Raw genomic sequence first — 21030 nt, forward strand, 5'->3', positions numbered from 1 at the left:
TGTTAAGGCTATCTCTAAGGTTAATACAATGTTGCTTAAACGTAAGTTTTCTGTCGAGTGTAAGGCCGAGAATTTTAAGACTAGATGTATATTCTATTGTAATGTTATTTACAGTTACAGTTGGATATGTACAACGATGTTTTTTACAAATATGAAATAATTTACATTTGTTTAAAGCCAGAGTGGCTCCTGAGAGTTTGCCCCATTCTACGATATCCTCAAGAATTTTTTTAAGGGTAAATGAAAGTAAATTATTATCTTTGCAGTTGCTGAAAATGATGGCATCATCAGCGTAAACTGAAAGCTGAATTTTTTTGTGTTTTAATATAATATTATTAAGGGATTGGAACGCTATTAAGAACAACACCACAGAGAGGGGGGACCCCTGTGGAATGCCGTTGTGTAATTTATAAAAATTAGTTAGGGAGTTATTAACTCTAACACGGATGGATCGCTTGGTCATGAAAGCCTTCACTAGGTTGAAGGTCTTGGGACCTATCCCCCACCGGGATAGTTGCTCTAGAACAGAGTGCACTCCAACGCGGTCAAAAGCCTTTTCGAAATCCGTAGCCAAAATGGTGACATGATTTCTGGTTGAAAGGGCATCAGACGCGTAATGATGGATATGCAAAAGAGAGTCAATGGTACTATGCTGTTGCTTGAAGGCAGTTTGGTTGGGGCTGATAAGTTTATTCTTAGTCATAAACCACATGATCCTTCTGGCAAGAATTTTTTCCAGGGTTTTGCTTAGGCAGGAGAGTAGAGATATGGGACGGAAGGATGATAATTCATGGGTAGGTTTATTTGGCTTAAGGATAGGAATTATAGTAGCAGTCCTCCAAGTATGTGGGTAGCTACCCGCATCTAACATTTTGTTGTATATTTCTAGCAATTTTTGCTTTCCTTCTATGGGTAAATTACGAAGCATAGTGTAGGAGATGCGGTCATGACCAGGAGTTTTCCCTTTGGCATGCTGCAGAGCTGATTCCAGTTCAATCGAAATGAACTGCGATTCGAGGAACTTAGCATCTGCGGATAAGTGGTTAGGCAAATATGCCTGAGATAGAAATTTTTCTTTACTAGCTATATATACATTAGAGAAATTTTCGTCCTTGGAATAATTGGACCACATAGCTCCGAAAGCATTGCCAATGTCTGCCGAATTATGCAGCTCAATATTATTATCCTTTATGGATTTAATTGGCCCTGGGAAAATCCCAACTAATTTGTTGATATCGGCCCATATTTTTTTGGTTGTAGAAAGAGGGTTGATGTTGGAGGTGAAATTGCCAAAAGATTCACGTTTTGCTTTAATAGCTTCTCTTTTAAACAAGGCTCTAGCTTTTTTGTAAGCTATTAAGTTGGTACTGTTAAGAGAGGTTTTATAGCTGTGCCAGAGAACCTGCTTTTGTTTTCTCAGATCTTGGAGAAATGGACTAAACCAAACAGGGTTCCTCCTTTGTTTTTTTGGTTTAGTTTGAGGGATGGCTACGTTGGCTGCTGTTTTTATAGCTTTCGTGATTCTGGCAGTAAAAAGGTTCAAATCATTGGTAGACTCAAACTGAAAGTTTTTTTTACAAATGGATTGGAAGGTAATCCAGTTGGCATGGTCAGTCTTGAACCTAATTATAGGTGTGAATTTTTCCGGTGGGATATGGGTCAGGAGGTTAATGGTGATAGGAAAGTGATCGCTACCATGTAAGTTTTGGCCAATTGACCATTTGCAGTATGGTACCAGGGTAGCGGAAGCCATACTCAGGTCGATGTTGGTAAAGGAGTTGTGAGTCGAGTGGTGAGTGGCAGAACCATCATTTAAAATAGCTAAATTTGTTCTGACTATGAGATCTTCGACTTGAAAACCTTTAGAGTTGCGAGAGCAGGACCCCCATAGCGGACTCCAAGCATTGAAGTCCCCAACATAAACTATAGGTTTTAGAGCTGCCTTTACAATATTTATTAAATCGGAGGCTAATAGGCTTTGGTTGGGGGGGAAGTAAGAGTTTAATATTATTATATTCGGGTGGGATAAAATTTCAATGCCCATAGAGCAAGTGGGAGAGTTTAAATTGATAGTTTTATGCGGGATGTTTTGTCGTATAAGTATACCAACGCCATGCTTCGCATGGAGAATGGCAGAATTATTAAAAAAATAACCAATAAATGGTTTGGGAGTAGCGACTTGAATGGTATTAGATTTGAGATTAGTCTCTTGTAGGCATATAATATCCGGATTGGATTGATTAATTAATAACAATAGTTCAATGTAATTGTTGAAGTATCCGTTTATGTTCCATTGAAGAATTTTGAGCGTCATTGTTTAGAAGAGATGGAGTGGATATTATATGCAATTAAGATAATAATTAGATTTATATTATATATCAGAATCATCCATAGAGTCATCTAATATATTGTTAAGATCATTTCGTTTTAAATAGGTAGAAGTAGATGGGAGGTTGGTGGTAGAGGTAGTTTTAGTTTTGTTAGATAGTTGTTTTAGGTATTCAGTAGTTTTAGGCGTCAGGCCAAGATAGTCATAGTCATCATCGACTGTTTCGGTAGTGCTATTATCGTGTTGATTTTGCTGATACGACAGCGATGTAGATGCTGAGTTAAATGATGATGTTGTTGTTGTTGTTGCTGTTGTAGTTCCTTTGTTGGAATCGGTAAATGTTTTATCTCTGCTTGTCTTATTGATAGTTGTTCTTGTGTGGTTGTTTTTGTTATTATTTTGTTCCGTTGTTTTTCCGTTGTTATTGTGTCCAGCATTCGCTACTGCAGCGTAGGAGGAAGAGCTGGATTGTTTTGTTGTAGTTCCGTTAAACAGTAATTTAGCTTCGCGCATTGTGCATTTTTTTGTTGTCTTGATTTTCAGAATTTCTCTTTGCTGCTGATATTTGGGACATTGTCGAGAGGAGGAAGGGTGTTCTTCTGAGCAGTTGACGCATTTCGTTTGTGAGCAGTTGTCAGGCGAATGAGGAGGTAAAGCGCAATTACCGCAACGAGGTTCATTTTTGCAGTGCTTGGCTGTGTGGCCAAGCAGCTGGCAAGATTTGCACCTCATTGGGTTCGGAATATACTCCCGTACCTTTACTGAATGCCATGCTATATCGATTTTGCTAGGAAGGTGGTATAGGTCAAAAGTGACCAGAATTACTCCAGAGGGTTTGGTAGCATTGTCGATGGTTTTAGTGAACTTGAAAATATCGCTGACTTTTTGGGATCGCAGCTCTTCTATAATTTCTTCGTTGGAGACATCGGAGAGATAGGGTGCGTATATTGTGCCTTTCACTTGGTTAAGGGTTTCATGCATCTTACATGTGATGTCGCAAATGCCCGGTAAAGTAGGTGAGTTGATGAACTTGTCAGCCTCGCTTTGATTTTTAACTAACATCAGCAGGTTGCCGTCGCGCAAGTTGGAGATGGAAGTGATGTTTTTTGAAATTAAACGCAGTGCGTTGTAAACGGCGATGCAGGAGAAATCAGAGATTTTTTTCTCAACGTTTTTGGATGCCATAATAATGTACTTAGGGTTTTCAAGTGTTATTGTTGGAAGTTCGGGAAATGTCATGTCGATTTTTTGATTTTGTCTCTTTTTTTTCACAGGGGGGCTTTCAGAAAGCAACGCAAACTGATTGCCCTTCAGATTAGGGGGCCGAGGGGGGGGCCCCATTGTCGGACGATATAAGCTTTCGATTAGATAGCTAAAGCTTTACTGCACTCGCGAAAGAATGTGAGAGGATCAGTAGAAGATAGACCGCGCGGGTCGCAAAAGAAAAAACACCGAATAGACTCTGCTGATAAGAGAAGCGACGTCTGCCCGCAACGAGAGCTAGTCGAAGACTGACAGTCTGTATAACTGGTATATATATATTTAAGATTGAATGGTATATTGATGATACACAATAGATAGATTTTTTTAATTTTTCGCTTTAACGAACTATCTTATATATTTTGGATTTTATAGTAGCATGTAGTGATATACCAATACTTGGTATATTATATACCAAATGACATTTTTTCCTTTCGATTGTCAATCTAACATACTTCATATACTATAGTACATTTTCAATGCAATGGTATATTAATATACCAAATCTGTGACAATGCGTATTTTTAGTATTTTTTCGCTTTGATTAACAATCTAACATATTTCGTACTCTATTGTTCATTTTGAATGAAATGGTATATCAGTATACCATATATAGCCTACGGTATATCTTAGTATTATTATTTAGTTTTGGTTGACAATCTAGTATATTTTATATTGCATTGAACATTTAAAATGCAATAGTATATTGATATACCGCATGTAGCCTTATACATATATATTTAATTATTTTTTCTGTTGTTTAGTTTGGTATATTTAATGAATAATACCACATACTGTATTACTTTTGGGTACCGAGTATCTCCGAGTCGAGCACACTCTACTGTGTCATTCTCACTTTATATTTTGCAGTTGCAATTGCTGCTGCTCTTGTCTTTTCCCTCTTCATATCTTGGCTTCATTCGCTTGTTTGCCTTCAACTTGCCACCAGGGGGCAGGCCACTTCATGTGCGTATCCCTTGCAGCAGCTCATGCTTGTTAGTGGGCATTACAGTTAGTCTGTTCAGCTGGCAATTCAATGTGAACTCCACTCCTCTCCGTTGCCTTGCAAATTCATTTGCTATTTCATGCTGTCTTGTCTGTCGTGCAATTCTTGCAGCTGACTGCGCTCTTTTCTCTCCTCTCTCCTCGCTCTCTTCTCTCCTCTCTCCTCGCTCTCTTCTCTCCTCTCTCTCTCTTTCTCGGAGTGTTTTGAGTGTGTTTTTTGTGGCAGCTAAGCTAAACTTTTGCAATTGTTAGTCAGAGCACACTTGGGTCTAGAGATGCGTGCGCTCCCTGTCTTTAGAGCTTTTCATTTAGCTCACTTCTTTTACAACTCATTTGACTCTTAATTGCTTAGAAAAAGATTCGCTCAAGAGTCTCCCCTTGTTTTATTTCTTTTTTTTTATACCCATTTGCTTCGTCTAGCTCAATTCCAATGGCTGTCAAACTGCATGCTCAGAATGGCACTTGACATTTGAAGTTGCAACTGAATAAGTTGCATGCATTGGCACGTGCCACATGCCGCATGCCATTTGTGAGCACACAAGTCTAAGTAAATTGCCAACTTATTGCGTGTGCGCTTTTTGTCTCTAAAGTCCAATAAAATTTATCAAATGCTGCAGCACTCAATTTAATGCAATATTTATTGCACTTTTATTTGGCAACATTTTGCATTGACTGCCAAACGAAATAGGTTGCAACCGTTCAATTTCCTTGCTGAAGTTTTCTGTTTCTGATTTCCAAACACTTGCCAATTGTGATGCCTTAGCATAGTTAATTCGCAACAATCAAAGAATTCCACTCGAAACTCGTTGAGTTCTCAATTGACGCTGAAAAGTATGCTATAGTTTTTGCAGCACAAATTGATTAGCTGGCCACGTGTAATTACGCCCCCCCATTGTGCCACGCCCTGGGTGGACTGACAATGACCCAACAGCAACAACAATGCACGAGAGAGACAAGAACACAATTTTGGCGTTGAGAACACATCGATGTTTATCATTAATTCAGATGACAGCAATGAGCAACCACAACAAGGACATGAAAATGCACTGCAAATTGGGAAATCCACTTAGATACAAACAGAGCGAGAAAGAGAGAGGGAGAGACTGAGAGAGAGGGAGAGTGACACATACATACATATATTGATAATGTGTTTGGAGAGTTAATTAAAAGCCAACGTGAAGGTTGCCAGCAGCAAAAGTAACTCAACAATAAAGCAGTAACAACTGAGTGAGGGAAGAGTGTGCAAAAAGATACAGAAGCAGAGGGAGAAGAGGGTGAAGAGGGGCACAAATGCAATTGACAATTGCAGCTTAAGGGTCGAAATTATAACAAGCGACAAAAGCAATGCGATTCTGATGAATTTGCAAAGCAAAGTCGACATGCAGATGCTCTAGCAATAACTTTAAGATGTCGAGGTAGATTTCCAAGAATTAACCAAAATTTCAAATTTAAAAATTAAATTCTAAGAAATTGTTGTAATTAGAATTGACAAATTTAAGTACTTACCCAAAAAGTATTGCAGCAGATTTCACTAAAATAGAATCTGTAATTAAATATAAACAACTTTTATTAAAGCATTCAAATAGAACTTGTTAAATATATGTATATAATTAAGCCAACTGGTTTCAGGAATGCTGTAAAACTCTGAAATGAAAAGTTAAATATCCGATTGATGTTTTAATATTTTATTTAATGTTTTAGATTTACGCTTTTCTTAACGTTCGTAACACTTTCAGCACATTTACAAATTAAAGTCTTAGAGAGAGGCAGAGCTAATGAAGTGTTGTGAATGTAATAGTATATCAATAAAATAAACTTTCGGTATTTTTTGGTATATTGTAAGAGCTTTTTGGTATATTACTTTGGTATATTGTATGAGCTCTATCGCACGCCATCGCATTTCAACTCGGCCTGAATTCTGTTTTGATTAAACATCGCATATATTTTGTACTATGTGGTATATTTGGAATGTACTAGTATATCAAAATACCAAAAATAACCTATGGTATTGCAGTATATAGTACGAACTACTGTTTGGCTTACATTAAACCCATCGCAATGCAACTCTGAATGAATGTGGCCCTGGGTCACATACTAAACATGCCTTGTATTCTGCAGCTGTCTGAATCATAAAGCAAACAAACAAACGCCAAATGCAGCTACAAAAGCATGCTTTGTGGCAAAGTGTAAGCATTAAGTTGACCTCCGTTGTCAAGGGTATTTATGGCGTTTTATGCTTTGATTTTATTGCATTTCTTTTTCTATTTTTGTTCGCTGCCAGACAGCGAGCGACGAGCGACAAAATGCACAATGCAGCAGCGCAACTTTTTACAATCAACTGCGCTTGGGCGTCAGATAAGTTCTAATTGAAATTGTGTAGAGCGATGGCTTTATGTGTGAGTAAAGTGAGTGTGTGTGTGTGTGTTTTGCGTTTGCAGCGTCTGACAGGCAGCTGCCAAGTGGCGCCCAACACAAAAGACAGCGACAAGTTTATTTAAGCAAGATTTGAATGACACAAGGATAAGCGACGACGACGATGATCCTTGGATGAGCAATGGGACGAATGTGTGTTTGTGTACGTGAATGCGTATGGATCACATGCAGATGCCGAGCAACATCCTGTGACAGGAGTGCTCATGTCACATGGCTTCCGTTTCGCCTGGCAGAGCACAACAAAGCACACACACACAAACATTCCTCACTCCTCGCTCCTTCCCGCTTCTTGTAGACCTAGAAGCCAAACCTTGGAATGAGAATAATTTCAAGTGTGTGCCAACTACTGACCTTGGCCAGGACTTTGGGGCCAGGACATAGACTGGCTGGCTGGCTGGCTGGTCGGCTGACAATGCCAACAGTTAGTCAGTGTCGAACAATTTTTGCTTTCTGCTGCTGTTTTTGCTGCTCTGGCAAACGATTTGATTTATTCAACTCTCGCTTTGCATATGCCAGAGTCGACAATGGGCGAATGAATGAGAATCGGCGGCATCGGGACATGGGATATGGTCACAGGGTCACAAATGTCATGTCACTAACTTATGAGCATAAGCAGACAAGTAACTGAGTCAGACACGTAGACAAACGGGGAGAGGAAGAGAGTGAAAGAGAGAGAGAGAGAGAGAGGTTGGCAGCCATGACGCGCTGCTGCTTTAAGCGCTTATTTATGGCAACAACGACAACGACAACAACAACAACAACATCATCTCAACAACTGGTGAAAATATGCCAAGCAAAACTTTAGTTTTCCATTATGGAAAAGTGCGTAGCTCGTAAACAACAAACACATTATGTATAATAAAAACTCTAGGCTAGGCGAGTGTGTGCGTGCCTATGTGTGTGTGTGTGTGTGTATGTTACGGAGTCTGTGTGTGCGTGTGTGCTCAGGAGCGGAGTGTGGCAAGAGGAGTTACACTCAAGCGGATGCTCAAGGAGTGTATAGAGAGCATAGTGGGAGGGTCTAGGTGAGCCTATAAACAGTTTACATGGCATAGATCACCCACCAAAAGTGCGAGCGAGAGAGTATGACAACATATAATATAAAGCTAGACAAGTTAGAACGAGTAAGACAGCTACAGTCGAGTGTGATCGACTTTAAGATACACACGTTCTCAATAAAAGCCAAACATTGCGGTATTATCATTTAAATATGCTAAATTAATATACCAAAAAATACTGAAATAGTGTGATATCATCATTGAACTGTGCTAAAGTAATATAACAAAAATTCTGAAATAATACGGTATCATCATTTTAATATACTAAATTAATATACTCAAAATACTACAGTATCGTGGTATTATCATTTAAATATACTAAATTAACATACCAAAAATACTAAAATATATACCGAAATGTAATATGACCTGTCAAAAAAAGGGGAAATCTCTTATAGTCTCTTTTACCCAAAGTAATAATAGAAAGCAAAAAGATTTTGCATTAGGTGAGTCTATAAACAGCTTAAATAGCGCAAAAAGCCGATAACATAATAGGCATAAATAATAAAAGGCGATGGTTCTTTGGCTTAAACTTTGAAAGGGTCTAGAAGTTGTTTATATAAAACTTATAGAGGGGAGTATATACAATGATCACTTAAAATAAAGCATAACAATAAATAATGTGGTAACAAAATGCGTTAATTCAATAGACAAGTATTAAGCATTAAGAGTCTAGCTGAGCCTATCATGTTATGATAATAACGTATAGGGAGGAATATATAGACCACTTTAAAGAGGAATAGATAATAATACTAATTAATGTGGGATATTAAATAATGAAGGGCTAAACTAAAAATCAATTACATGAATGGAAACGAATTAAGTTTAGACAAGAATATATAAATATTATAAAAAATCAATAAAATACTAAACAAATAAAGATATATATGCATTATGGAGTATTTAAGAGTATAGACATTGCATAGTGATAAACACAGCAGATAAAGGTCAGTAAATTCATCATGAACTAAAATGGTAGCACATAAATTAAGGAATATTTTAGCTATAGACAAAATTGATAATCAATTAATTCGATATACATTGTGGCCATATAAAACTATCAAAATTAAAGTCTCTGACAAATTGAAATTGCCAATTAAATGTATGGTAATTGAATTACAAGTAAACCAAACTTAAAATGACATTCATAATTTCTGTGAAATTAGCATTGGCAAACCCACAAATTACTATGCAAAATTTGTTTAAGCTGCGTAAACACATGAATTACATTGCATAAATATTGTAGCGGAAAATATCTGACTGCAAATACAATAATTCAGGAATCGAAGTGGGCTAAAGATAATATTGTTTGATTGATTTTAAATACTTTCCGGCTGTGAAATCCGAAATCCGACCCTGTAGCTGCCCACATTCCACAGCCACACTCAAAGCAAAAACGAGACTTTGTCTCAGTCGGAATCGCAGCCGCTGTCTGAGCTGAAGAGTCTTGGAGTCTGTGTGTGTTTGCCACTTTCGTGTTTGCTCAAGTCGCTCGGCATCAAAGTGTGTCAGGAGCAACTCAGGGGAAGGCAGAGAAAGAGAAAGAGAGAGTAAGGACACGAAAATAAACGGAAGGCGTCTGACGACGCTGACAGCGCAAATTTTCGCGCTGCCAAACTTGGCTGAATTTTCTTTCATTTTTTTTTCTTCTTCATTTTATGACAACAGGCTAAGCAGCTAAACAGCAACAACTCAAACAATTTCAACGACAGTGAGAAACAATTGCGTGTGACGTCAAAGTGATGCCCAAACTGTGAGGAGGTTGTCAGGCAGGCAAGCAGGTGACTGAAGGGTTTCAAGATATGGGAAACATGCTGATGAAAGCACGTTCTCCATCCTTAAACTAACTAAAATATGCTATCAATTTAATGGGAAATATGAGAGATAGTTATACCCTTTGGTATATATAAGATATATATAATATATTCGATTGTCAAGCAAAGCTAAATTATACTAAAACATAGCGTGGTATATTAATATACCATTACATTCAAAATGTACTATAGAATACGAAATATATGAGATATTCGAGTGTCAATCAAAGAGAAAAAATACTAAAATGTACCCTTTGGTATATTGATATACCACTCTATATACTAAACTCTAGTATAGAATACAAAATGACATATATTAAATTGTCAATCAAAGCAAAGCATGATTAAAATATATGGTACATATGGTAATACTTGGCATTATCAATATACCATTACATTCCAATATACCATATGTTGAGCTCCAAACACAGAGTGAAAGAGTTTTCATTTAATCGAAAATTAAACAATATTCGTCGTCTTGGCATTTAAATTTAAAGAGCACATCAAGTATAAATCTTGAGTTGAGTTTGCATTCAACGCATTTCCAAAGAACTCAATTTCAGAGAAAGCATTAACTGAGTGATTGTACTCGTTGAATAAAAGCTTGTTTATTCCACATAATTCGAATCGATATTGCTATAGAAATCGTAAGCAACACATTTCACAACTGATTAAAGCAATTTGCAAAATTGAATACTGCGCAAATACGTGATTAAATATTAATTCAATGCAATGAATTAATAGGCTGATTAAAGGCACTCCTTGAGTGTCCTTGAGTGGCAAACGCTGTCGGCTGCAAAAGTTTTTCAACTGATTTTTGAAATCGTTCATCATTCATGGCATTGTCAAATGCCTAGGCACTTGCCAGCCAGTCAGCCATCTAGCCAACCAGTCTCACATAATATCGATGAATCTAACCAACTTACGAGTTTCTCTTCCTGAGATAAATGATGGGCCATTTAGCCCAAAAGAGAGAGAGAGAGAGAGAGAGAGAGAAAGTTGGATGATATGTCATCCATATTGAAGGATATGATCGGGCCATGTTTATGCTTGAGTGATGAGGACGTCAGCTGCTGCTTCTCATTGTTTGTCACAGCGAGATAAATGGCTCAAATAGCTGCCTGCTGCCTACAGTTTGGGCAGCACTGCTCGAGCTGTGGAGTAGCAATCAAAATGTGATTTTGCTGATTTATTGCGCATACAAAGTGTTGGCCCAAGGATAACACAACGTCTCAACGCCTGTTGCATGGTCAACTCTATGCATGCATGTGTGTGTGTCTTTGGGTGTATGTGTATGTGTGAGTGTTTACTTGTATTTGCTGAGCTGATTGGCAACAAGATTCCCCAACAATTGCGCATCCAAAATAAATCAGTATAAAGTTTTCATACACGCTACCCATTTGGGTAGAAGGGTTTAATATCATTGTGATGGCAGGAAATATATTATACTATATGTAGGAAGCAGAAGAAGGCAACTTCGATCCCATTAAGTATTGTAAGTTGGTTGCGAACAGATAAAAATTGTAGAAGTTATTTAAGAAAAACTTTTGTATGGCCAAAAACCTACTTTCTACGAGTCTTAGTTGCTTTGGAAAGCAATCTGATATATTTTGAATGTAGCACTATATAAATATACCAAATATAGCATTTGGGATATTCTAGTAATTTTGCGGTAAATTATCTCGGTACATTTTGTGGTATATTTTGCACTCTATGGTATATTTTGAATGTAGTACTATTCAATATGCCAAATATATTTTTTGCTATATTCTAGTACTTTTGGGGTATTTTCATTTGGTATGTTTTGTGGTATATTTTGTACTCTATGATATATTGTGAACGTAGTACTTATCAATATACCAATATCATTTGGTATATTTTAGTATTTTGTCGTATATCGATTTGGTATATCTTAAGAATAACACCACACTGTCTTACTCTCATTCAAAATGGATAGCTGGTATCACACAGTCGAGCACACTCGACTGTAGCTTTCTTACATGTTTCTTTTGAGTTTGCGATTGACACAGCAGAAAAGCGAAAAGCTGCAAGTTCTATTTTCGTATTACCTAAAGAGAGCAACAACAACAACAACAACAAAGAAATGACGGATATCCGTCACACCAAAACCGAAAAAAATAACAAAAAATAATGAATGTTGTTTAGCCATGTTGGCAAACAAGAAAAATTAGTTTTGTGCATGGGAAATCCTTTAGAAATCCTTTCTCACCACAGCGACGGCAACGGCAACGGCGACAAACACAAACAAGGCGACAAAACAAAAAGCAGCTGAAGCGAAAATCGATCGACTGATAGATATGCTGTAAAGCTAAATACATTTTAAGACTCGTTTTTCATGATATTAATATATTTAACTTGTCTTTACTTAGCTATTGTTTAACAAAATGATTTTGTATATATAAAAATAAATTTCTAATTAGGAAAAATGATTTTGTGATATTTAGAAATTCATTTATTTGAACAACAACTGTTTTTACTATTTTGAGAAGTGATAAATTTCTATAATTTTAAGAATATACTAAAGAAATAGTAGGAATAATATAGTATTAAGTATTTACTACAGTATTAAAAATATATTTAAAAAATATTATTGCATTTTCTTAGCCTTGCCAAAGTATCGATCAAAAGCATCAGAACCCTTTCAATTGTCCGAAGTTTAAAGGGTATTGCAAATGGAGGCAAAACGGAAGATGAAAACGACGGCCGGCAAATTTTAGCGCCATCATCGTCATTGTTGTTGTATTTTTAGTTGTTGCTGCTATTGTTGTGTTCGCTGTTGTGTGTTGTTTGTTGTTTGTTGTCGCTCGGTTTGCCGGACCAAGTGGAAAAGTTATGAGGCGCCGCGAGACTCGAATACAGTCCCCAACAATTTAATGCTCAGCGACTCGACGCGACGCTACGCAACGCAACGCAAAGTGATAGCCGGATATACGCTGCGTATACGTAATGTGTTGTACACTCGGCTTTATGATAAAGTCTCAGCAAAAAAAGAAAATAATTTTTATGGTAAGCTTGGGGGATTTCAATTCGTTTGTCTAATTTTTTATGGCAATCAAAGCGAAGACTGCGAAATGAGTGTAAGGAACACGCTTCGGCTGTTAGTTAAAGATTTACGAGCTGAGCCGCAGATGAACTACGCAGCAAGAAAGCACATAAAACAGAAACAAAACGTGCAGTTTTTCCATTTTCTTATTTTGGTTATGGCGAATTGAAGGTGCTAGTAATTTACGGAATACTCCATTCTATTTCGTTGCAAGAAAGCGAAAAGTCTTATTACCGACAATTAAATGCAATTCCCAAAAATGAATAATAATTGTGCGAGCTCAAAAAGAAACAGCTAAATGGAATTGAGTGTTAAGTGTTATTACGGAAAAAGTTTGCAATAATAATAACTTGGCTGAATTTAAGTTAAAATAAAAATAAACCAAATTGTTGTTATGGAAAAGATGAACATTAAAAATGCGAGTTAAAAAGAGTTGCAATTGAGTTAAGGTAAAATATTAAAAGATATGCACAATTATTATACGAGTTAAGGAATCAATAAATAAAAATGGTAATAAAATGATTATTGGACTATTCAATTCACTTTACATATACATATGAAGAATAATTATGCGACTTTAAAGAGATACAAATGAAATCTACAAAAATTAAGTTAAGGTAAAAAAGTAATATAAAAAAATTATAAAGTTAAAGTGATGGCAAAAAGACGATTGCATTTAGTTTGGTTAGTAAATAATTTTATTGGCAAGTACATGCAAAATAATTAAGTTAAGGACTTTTGGAAAATAAGTAATTGAATTAAATGTTATTAGTGGAAATCTTTCTGTATGAGCAATAGATAAGAGACTTAGTTGAGGTACAAATTGCATTAGTGGAAAAAATCCATAAATTAATTTATGTACAATAATTATGAGAGTTGAATAAAACACACAAAATTAAGTTGCGGTAAGAGTTCATAATTAATGCTTGCTAGGCAATGCTTAATAACCATTAGAGATATACACATAAATTGTTGGCAAACAGGCAAAGTGCAACTAATTGTTGGCAAATCATAAATACACAGCATTCAGAACTGAGCTATGTACGTATTTATGCATAATCATTGCGGTTCATTTGTGGTATTTTTGTGCTGTGCGTCATACGTTTTAACAGGTGAATCAATTCACCAAAATTATTGCGTTGCGTTGCGTTGCGTTGTTAAGAACCGCAAACCACAACGCAACGCAACGCAACGCAATCGTTGCAAAATTCGAGATGAGTTGGCGTTTGTTGCCTGTGTGGGTGTAGACGGGGCTTATTTTGCAATTAAAGCGACAGCCGCCCGAAAGTATGCTTTAATCTGTGCGTAATTGCAGAACCAGGGACAGAAACGGCATGCGAATGCGAATGTGCAGCATGAAAACTCATTAGTGCGTCCATAATGATGCCTTGTGGGCGGCAAAGAATAAAAGCCAAATACCAAACACACACACACACAGTTCCGATTGCGTGTGTGTGTGTGTGTGTTTGTGCTGCACTCGATATACATGCAATTTAATCTCGCTGGCATTCAGCATGGGGATCATCAACAGCATTTCGATGCCTTAAATCTAATTGTGATTACAAGCAAACGCAGATGAGCACAGTGACGCAAAAGCGCAAAATTCCCAGCAGAAGGGTTTAACAAATAAGAAAACTGAAGAAAAAGTGTGGTCGACTGTGATATACCCTCTATCCATGTTCAATAAAACCATATTTTAAAAATATACTAAAATATAGCAAAGTATATCAGATTTACAGTGGCCAAGGAATGATACTCAAATATACCGTAGGCTAAAAATGGTATATAAAGATACCATTACATTCGAAAAGTTCTATAGAATACGAAATATGTTAGATTGTCAATCACACTGAAAAACACCAAAAAAAATATACCCTTTGGTATGTATTTCCTTTACTGGTTTACCAATGCATTCGAAATATACTATAAAGTACAAAATATACCAGATTCACAGACAGGCATGGCTATATATATATATATATATATATATAGTATATAAAAAGCATATTTAAATGCCGCTACATCCAAAATATACTATAGAATTCGAAATAAATTACATTGTCAATCACAGCAAAAAATCATTAAAATATATCATATCAATATACCATTACATTCCAAATATACCATATTGCACATAACATACCAGTTTACAGACACAGCTATTCCGCTTCGTCTGATCAAGAAAATGCTTCGTTTTGCACTAAATTATAATACCCTTCCACCATATAGAAATGGAATGAAAAGAGCAGCTGAGCAAACATTTTTACTGGACGTTGTCCACTGCCCTTTTTTTCTTTTGGTAATTTCAGCAGCCGCTCGAAAGCATACAGAATTATTTTTAATTGCGACATTAAAGCGCATCTCTCGCATGCTACACTTGCTTGGAAGACTCGTTGCTTCTCTTTTGCTTGCAAGTTTGCTGCAAGTGGTAGTAACAAAAACTGTCATTTTGGCATTTGCCAATTAATGTTGCAAGTTTTCTGAGCCAAAGTTGCAAACGGCGCCGCCACCGCCGTCGCCAACACACACACTGTTAACATTGCCCCCGACATTTATGAGTGGCTGCATCATCATCATCATCATCACCATTATTATAATTATTATTATTTATGTTGGTTTATCGCAAAGTTTTTGCAGCAGTAACTACGGCTGCCAAATGAAAGCTAACTGCCAGATTATTACAAAACTTCCACTTGTATCTCAAATGAGTCTTGCACTCAAAAGTGTGCTTGATGCATAGCTTCAGTTGCTGGTTGCTGGTTGCTCGGTGCAGGCTTAACCGACTGGCAAATTCTCATCAGTTAGTTTGCAGAGATCGCAAGACACGTTTTAAGTAAATGCTGCTGTCAAGGCTTGACGAATTTACTTGAGATTTGTTTCTACATTCAAAATTACAAATTACAAATTGCATTTCATTTTCCGGAGACCATAAACTGATGCTTTAATCTTGATAAAAAATATTTAATGTCAAAGCTTTGCTTAGTTTATAAAAGGTTGTAAAATTCTTGATGCTTTAATAAATTAAAAAAAGACTTTTTTGCATTACAAATAAACAGATCATAAGTCGACGGATTAAAATAAAATTTATTGCAACTTTGAACTTCAAACTTTTGATAACAAAAAACGTTTTTTGCTTTATAAAAAAGCATCCTTTATATTCTGCTTACTTTGCTTATTCCATTCATTCCGCATCACTTTAAAGGCGATCTCTTTTGGTGCACTTGCACGTGAAGCAGCGGTGAAAAGTATGCTACATTTTTTTATTTGAAGCGCGCTGAAAAGCACGCTACGAATTTTTGTTTAACGTTAACGTGAAATTTCTGGGGTGCAATTTTTATGACACAATCGTTTTTTGGACGTCTTCTTCTGAAGTATATAAAGAGAGACTGCGCTTTAATGGTTGGCTTAGCTCATAACCTAAAGTCTCTAAAGTACGTGAAGCAGCAGCTGAAGTATTCACTCAAGCTGATGAGTGCACCAACTCATTCACTTTTCGAGAGTGTGCGCAGCAAGTGAAATCTGCTCTAGCAACGAGTAGCTACCGAAATTGCATTTCAAGTAACTATCTTGGTATATGAAGCACACAAACACACACACACACACACACTCGCACACACTCACACTCTCACATACTTAAGGCACATTTGAGAGCATTCACATTCACATTCGAATTTCACATTGGACCTTTGGGGTTTGGCTCAAGATTTCATTTGCATTTTGCTGTTAAATTTTGATAAATTTATGTAAACAAAATGCAAAATACTCGGTAAATGGCAAAAGTAAATCATAGCAGCAGGACACACGGTCACAATGCCGCCGCACAGCCTGCTGTGCTCTTCTTCCTTCTCCTTTTTCGCCTCCTTACCCCTTTTCTCTTTCATCTCTCGTAACTGGGTCAACTGCAGCTGCCAGTTGAGTGCGTTGGTTGTTCGTACGTTGATTTTTTCGTTTGTTTTTTTCTTTTTTTTTGTGTTTTTCGTTCTCAGCAAATTGTTAAAAATGAGGTGCAACGTTTGCAACGTGCAATGGGGCATGCAACAAGCAAATGACCAACTACTGCTGGCTGTTGCTGGTGTTTTCAGTATTTCATTGAGTTATTCATGCAACGAATACATTGCATTCATTTTGCACTCACTCTCGCATAATAAGGCAAAGGCGGAGGCGGGGCCGGTGTGCGAGTGGGCGTGGTTATCGAGCAGCTGTCGAATTGCGGTCATCGCATGAACTTTTATCGAGAGCTGTTGCAAACAACGTGCCACGCCACGCGCCGCGAGAGTTGTTATTGTGCTATGTGATTGCAGCGCGCACAGTGGGGCAAATTAGCAAAGGAATTATTAGCAGAATATACATATATGCTTGCTGATTTTTTGGTGGAATACCATAGAGTACAAAATATACCATATGGTTAACAAAAGCGAAAAATACTAAAATATACCGAAGGTTACATTTAGTATTATGATATACTACAGCACTCCAACCTACACAAATCTACTAAAATATACCAACGCAGTATTTGGTATATTAATATACTAGAGCACTCAAAGTATAACATAGAGTACCAAACAAAGCAGCACTTAAAGTATACCACATAGTACAAAATATACCGAAATGTCAACAAAGCGAATAATACTGAAATATACCAAAGGCTATCTTTGGTATATTGATATACTACTACCCTCAAAATATACCATAGAGTTGGAAATATACCAAATTCCCTATCAAAGTAATGAAGACTTGAATCATAGTCGCAGACATTATACAAATATATACAGTACAATTGGGTATAATTTGATCTACTCAAGTAGAGCTCAAATCTTCGAAGAGTTGTTTTCAGTATTATTTTAATACTACATTTAGCTTCTTTTTGCTAATTATTAAGTTCCCTCGAACAATTACGATGATAACTACAGCAATCTCTTTAAATATAAAAGGAAATTCTAAAGAACATGCTGATTAAATTAAAGAAAAACCATTTAAGGAATGTATTTTGAAATATAAAACTTTTTAGTGTTAAAAGTGTTTAACAAACTCTCATAAATAGCTTTGGATTTTATCAGAGCATTAGCTTTTTTCGAACTATTCAAAGTGACCTTTTTCTTGGCCCACTGTGTGTGGGGGCCAGTCTCTACTAATTACGCTGGCAACATTAATCCAACTGCTGACAGCATGGGCGTTGCGGGGCGTGGCACAAATCACGAGCTGATATATAGTTGCCAGCTTAAAGCACATAATGCTAATGATGATAAGCGTTCGCCAGCTCGTTTCGCTCGTTTCGTTAACCCAGGGCAGAATGAGTTGCCTGCCTCACACCTCACTCTGCCACATGCCACCCTGCCACCACATTACTCGCACATTGCCACACTGTGTGTGTGTGGCAGTGTGCATAGCATGTTGCGTTTACGCTTCCGCATCAGCGCGCCGAGTTTGTCGAGCTTGAACAAAAAAGTCAAAGCGCAACGAAAGCAAAAGTTGTCAGAAGTACAAAAAGCAGAAGAAGAAGTCCAAACAAAAACCAAACTAAACAAATAAAAAAAAAAAACTGAGTGTGAGACCAAAAGAGGTTAGAAAAGAAAAAGGGGAAGAGAGAAAGGAGAAGAGATGCTGTCATGCATGCTAAAATGATGTCAACGGCGACAACGCGCAAAGTGCTGCTGCTGCTGCATTAAAAACTCGCTCAGAGTCTATAAATAAATATGAAAGATACATTTATAATACGACTTTTATCCGCATAATGCTGTTTCCCTCCCCCTCGTATAATCTCGATTTACAATCGTTTCGTTTCGTTTAATAATAAACTGCGTTCTGCTTTTCCATTTTTTGTATTGACCCAGTTTGGCAATTAGCAATGTCGAATGATAAATCGTCCTCACTATCAATACTTGCGGACTACGCGGCGTATGAGCAACTTCTAGCGAACATTTAGTTCACTCATTTACATAAATGTAAATTACAGAACATTTTGCCCAACTAACTTTGTGAAAACTAAACGGATTAACATGCGAAAAGTATTTTTATTCAAATTTAAAATTATTAGATTAAGTTGAACTTACTATTTGGTTTATGAAGTCTGAATTATTTACTTAACAACATTCAATTTATAGACTTAAATTTTATGAAATACATTTTTGATAGTATAATTCGGCAGTTTTAAAATTCTTTTATTAAGACTAGACTTTATTCATTTCGACTTTAAATTAGAATTTCAACTAAAATGTCTGAATTAATTCTTTATCTTTATAATCTTTTTAGAGCAGTTTCTTTAAAAACATTTTTGGTATTAGAAATCGTCAGTTTCATGAATTTTTTTAAAGACTGGATTTATTTAGACTTTAAATTCAAATTATAAATAAAATGATCTATTAATACCTAATTATTCCTTTAAAAATAAACATTTTTAGAGCAGTTTCTTTAAATACATTTTTGATATTTTAAATTGACAGATTCAGGAATTTTTCTAACAATTTTTCCTATATTTTTCGCTGCCAACTGCACGTTTATAACTTACTTTAAAACGCACCAAACAAAACAGTCAAACAATTTAACATATAAAACTGTTCTTTCATATTTATGGCATTGCAGGGAAATTTTATAAAATTGTTTTAACTGCAGTTGCGAGCTGCCTTGGGGCAAACTAAATCCAATTTCAAAGAAAACAATTTGAAAACTGTTTTTGATGCATTTTAATTGTGTTTTTATGTTGAGTGTGTGCGTATGTACATGTGTACATTTAAGTTTTAATATAATAATACTACTTTTTCTTTCTCTCTTTATCTCTATCTTTCACTCTTCACACACACACTTCACTTCACCCAAGTTGAGCGAACAATTTGATATTGTGGAATATTCAATAAATCGAGATAGTTTTATTTCGAGTGAAGCGGCAACAGTAGCACTTTGGCGCCATCTGGTGTGTGTTGTGCATATTGCATGACATGCATATAGTATTTTTATATACTGAATGCACATATGTACGAGTATATCCTAGGGTATATACGATACAGCATGCCGTAGATTGTTTGCAAACTATATTTTTACACACACACACACACACACACATGCTGTGGCGAGTGGGCGTGGCACGTTGCATTGATGTCAGGCTGCAGCAAGCTGCATTAAAATTGCAGCGGAAGTGCAGTTGCCGCACTCAACATTGACATTCCACAAAATGGTAGGCAACAAAAAATTGTCACACGCAATTCACGGCAGCAAAGGGATAGAGTGGAGAAGGGGGTGAGAGGGGAAGTAAGCTGAATTTATATGCAAATTGTATCAAAGTGACGCACACACGCTCGCACACACACACAGTGATGCAATCTCCCAAAAGAGAAACAAGCGCACTTGATTACAGTTTGAACAGCACTGGACACAAGAGCTCAAGCAGCCGTTGCCACTGCTGCAAGTTATTGTGGCGCAATATTGTGCGGCGCCTGTTGACAAACAAACTTGCACCTCCCCTTCCCCCAACCACCTGCCAAAAAAAAGTAAGTAAGAATGTGCTCGACTGTGAGATACTCGCTACCCATTTTGATTAAGAGCAAAACAGTGCGGTATTATTCTTACAATATACCGAATTTAAATACCACAAATATACTAAAAATATACCAAAGACTATAATTGATATATTGACATATTATTACATTCAAATATAGTATATGGTCAGCTAAAGCAAGTAAAAGTTTTACCCCATACAAACGTATTTCTTAAATAACTAAATACAATTTGTCTCTCATTGCGAACAAATTTTTAGGAATCATAAATACTGTAGTTAATATTATTTGTATTAAAAATCATTAATATAGCTCAAAAATTACGCTTGTAATTCGATTTTCATCGATTTGCGGGGACGGAAGTGGGAATACGAATGGACAGACAGACGGATTTAGCTTTATGGTCTCGCCTGCTGACTCTGATCATAAATATATATGTATATACTTTATAGGGTCGAAGATGCCTTTTTCTGCCTGTTATAATACCCTTCAACCTTATATGTAGCGGGTATACACAAAGGCGCAATTGCCACGCCTGCCACGACCCCTTAGACTCTGCAAGTGAAGTTGACTGATGGCC

The 21030-nt window shown here is 36.6% G+C and overlaps 1 protein-coding gene across 1 annotated transcript in view; it reads left to right on the top strand.

Moving 5' to 3' along the window:
* The window catches only part of LOC117578299 (uncharacterized), a 43492-nt gene that overhangs the window by 13874 nt on the left and 8588 nt on the right, over nucleotides 1-21030 (top strand). The gene's annotated exons all lie outside the window — the stretch shown is intronic.

This window comes from Drosophila albomicans, chromosome X, assembly GCF_009650485.2.
Source record: "Drosophila albomicans strain 15112-1751.03 chromosome X, ASM965048v2, whole genome shotgun sequence".
In the NCBI taxonomy this organism is placed as follows: domain Eukaryota; kingdom Metazoa; phylum Arthropoda; class Insecta; order Diptera; family Drosophilidae; genus Drosophila; species Drosophila albomicans.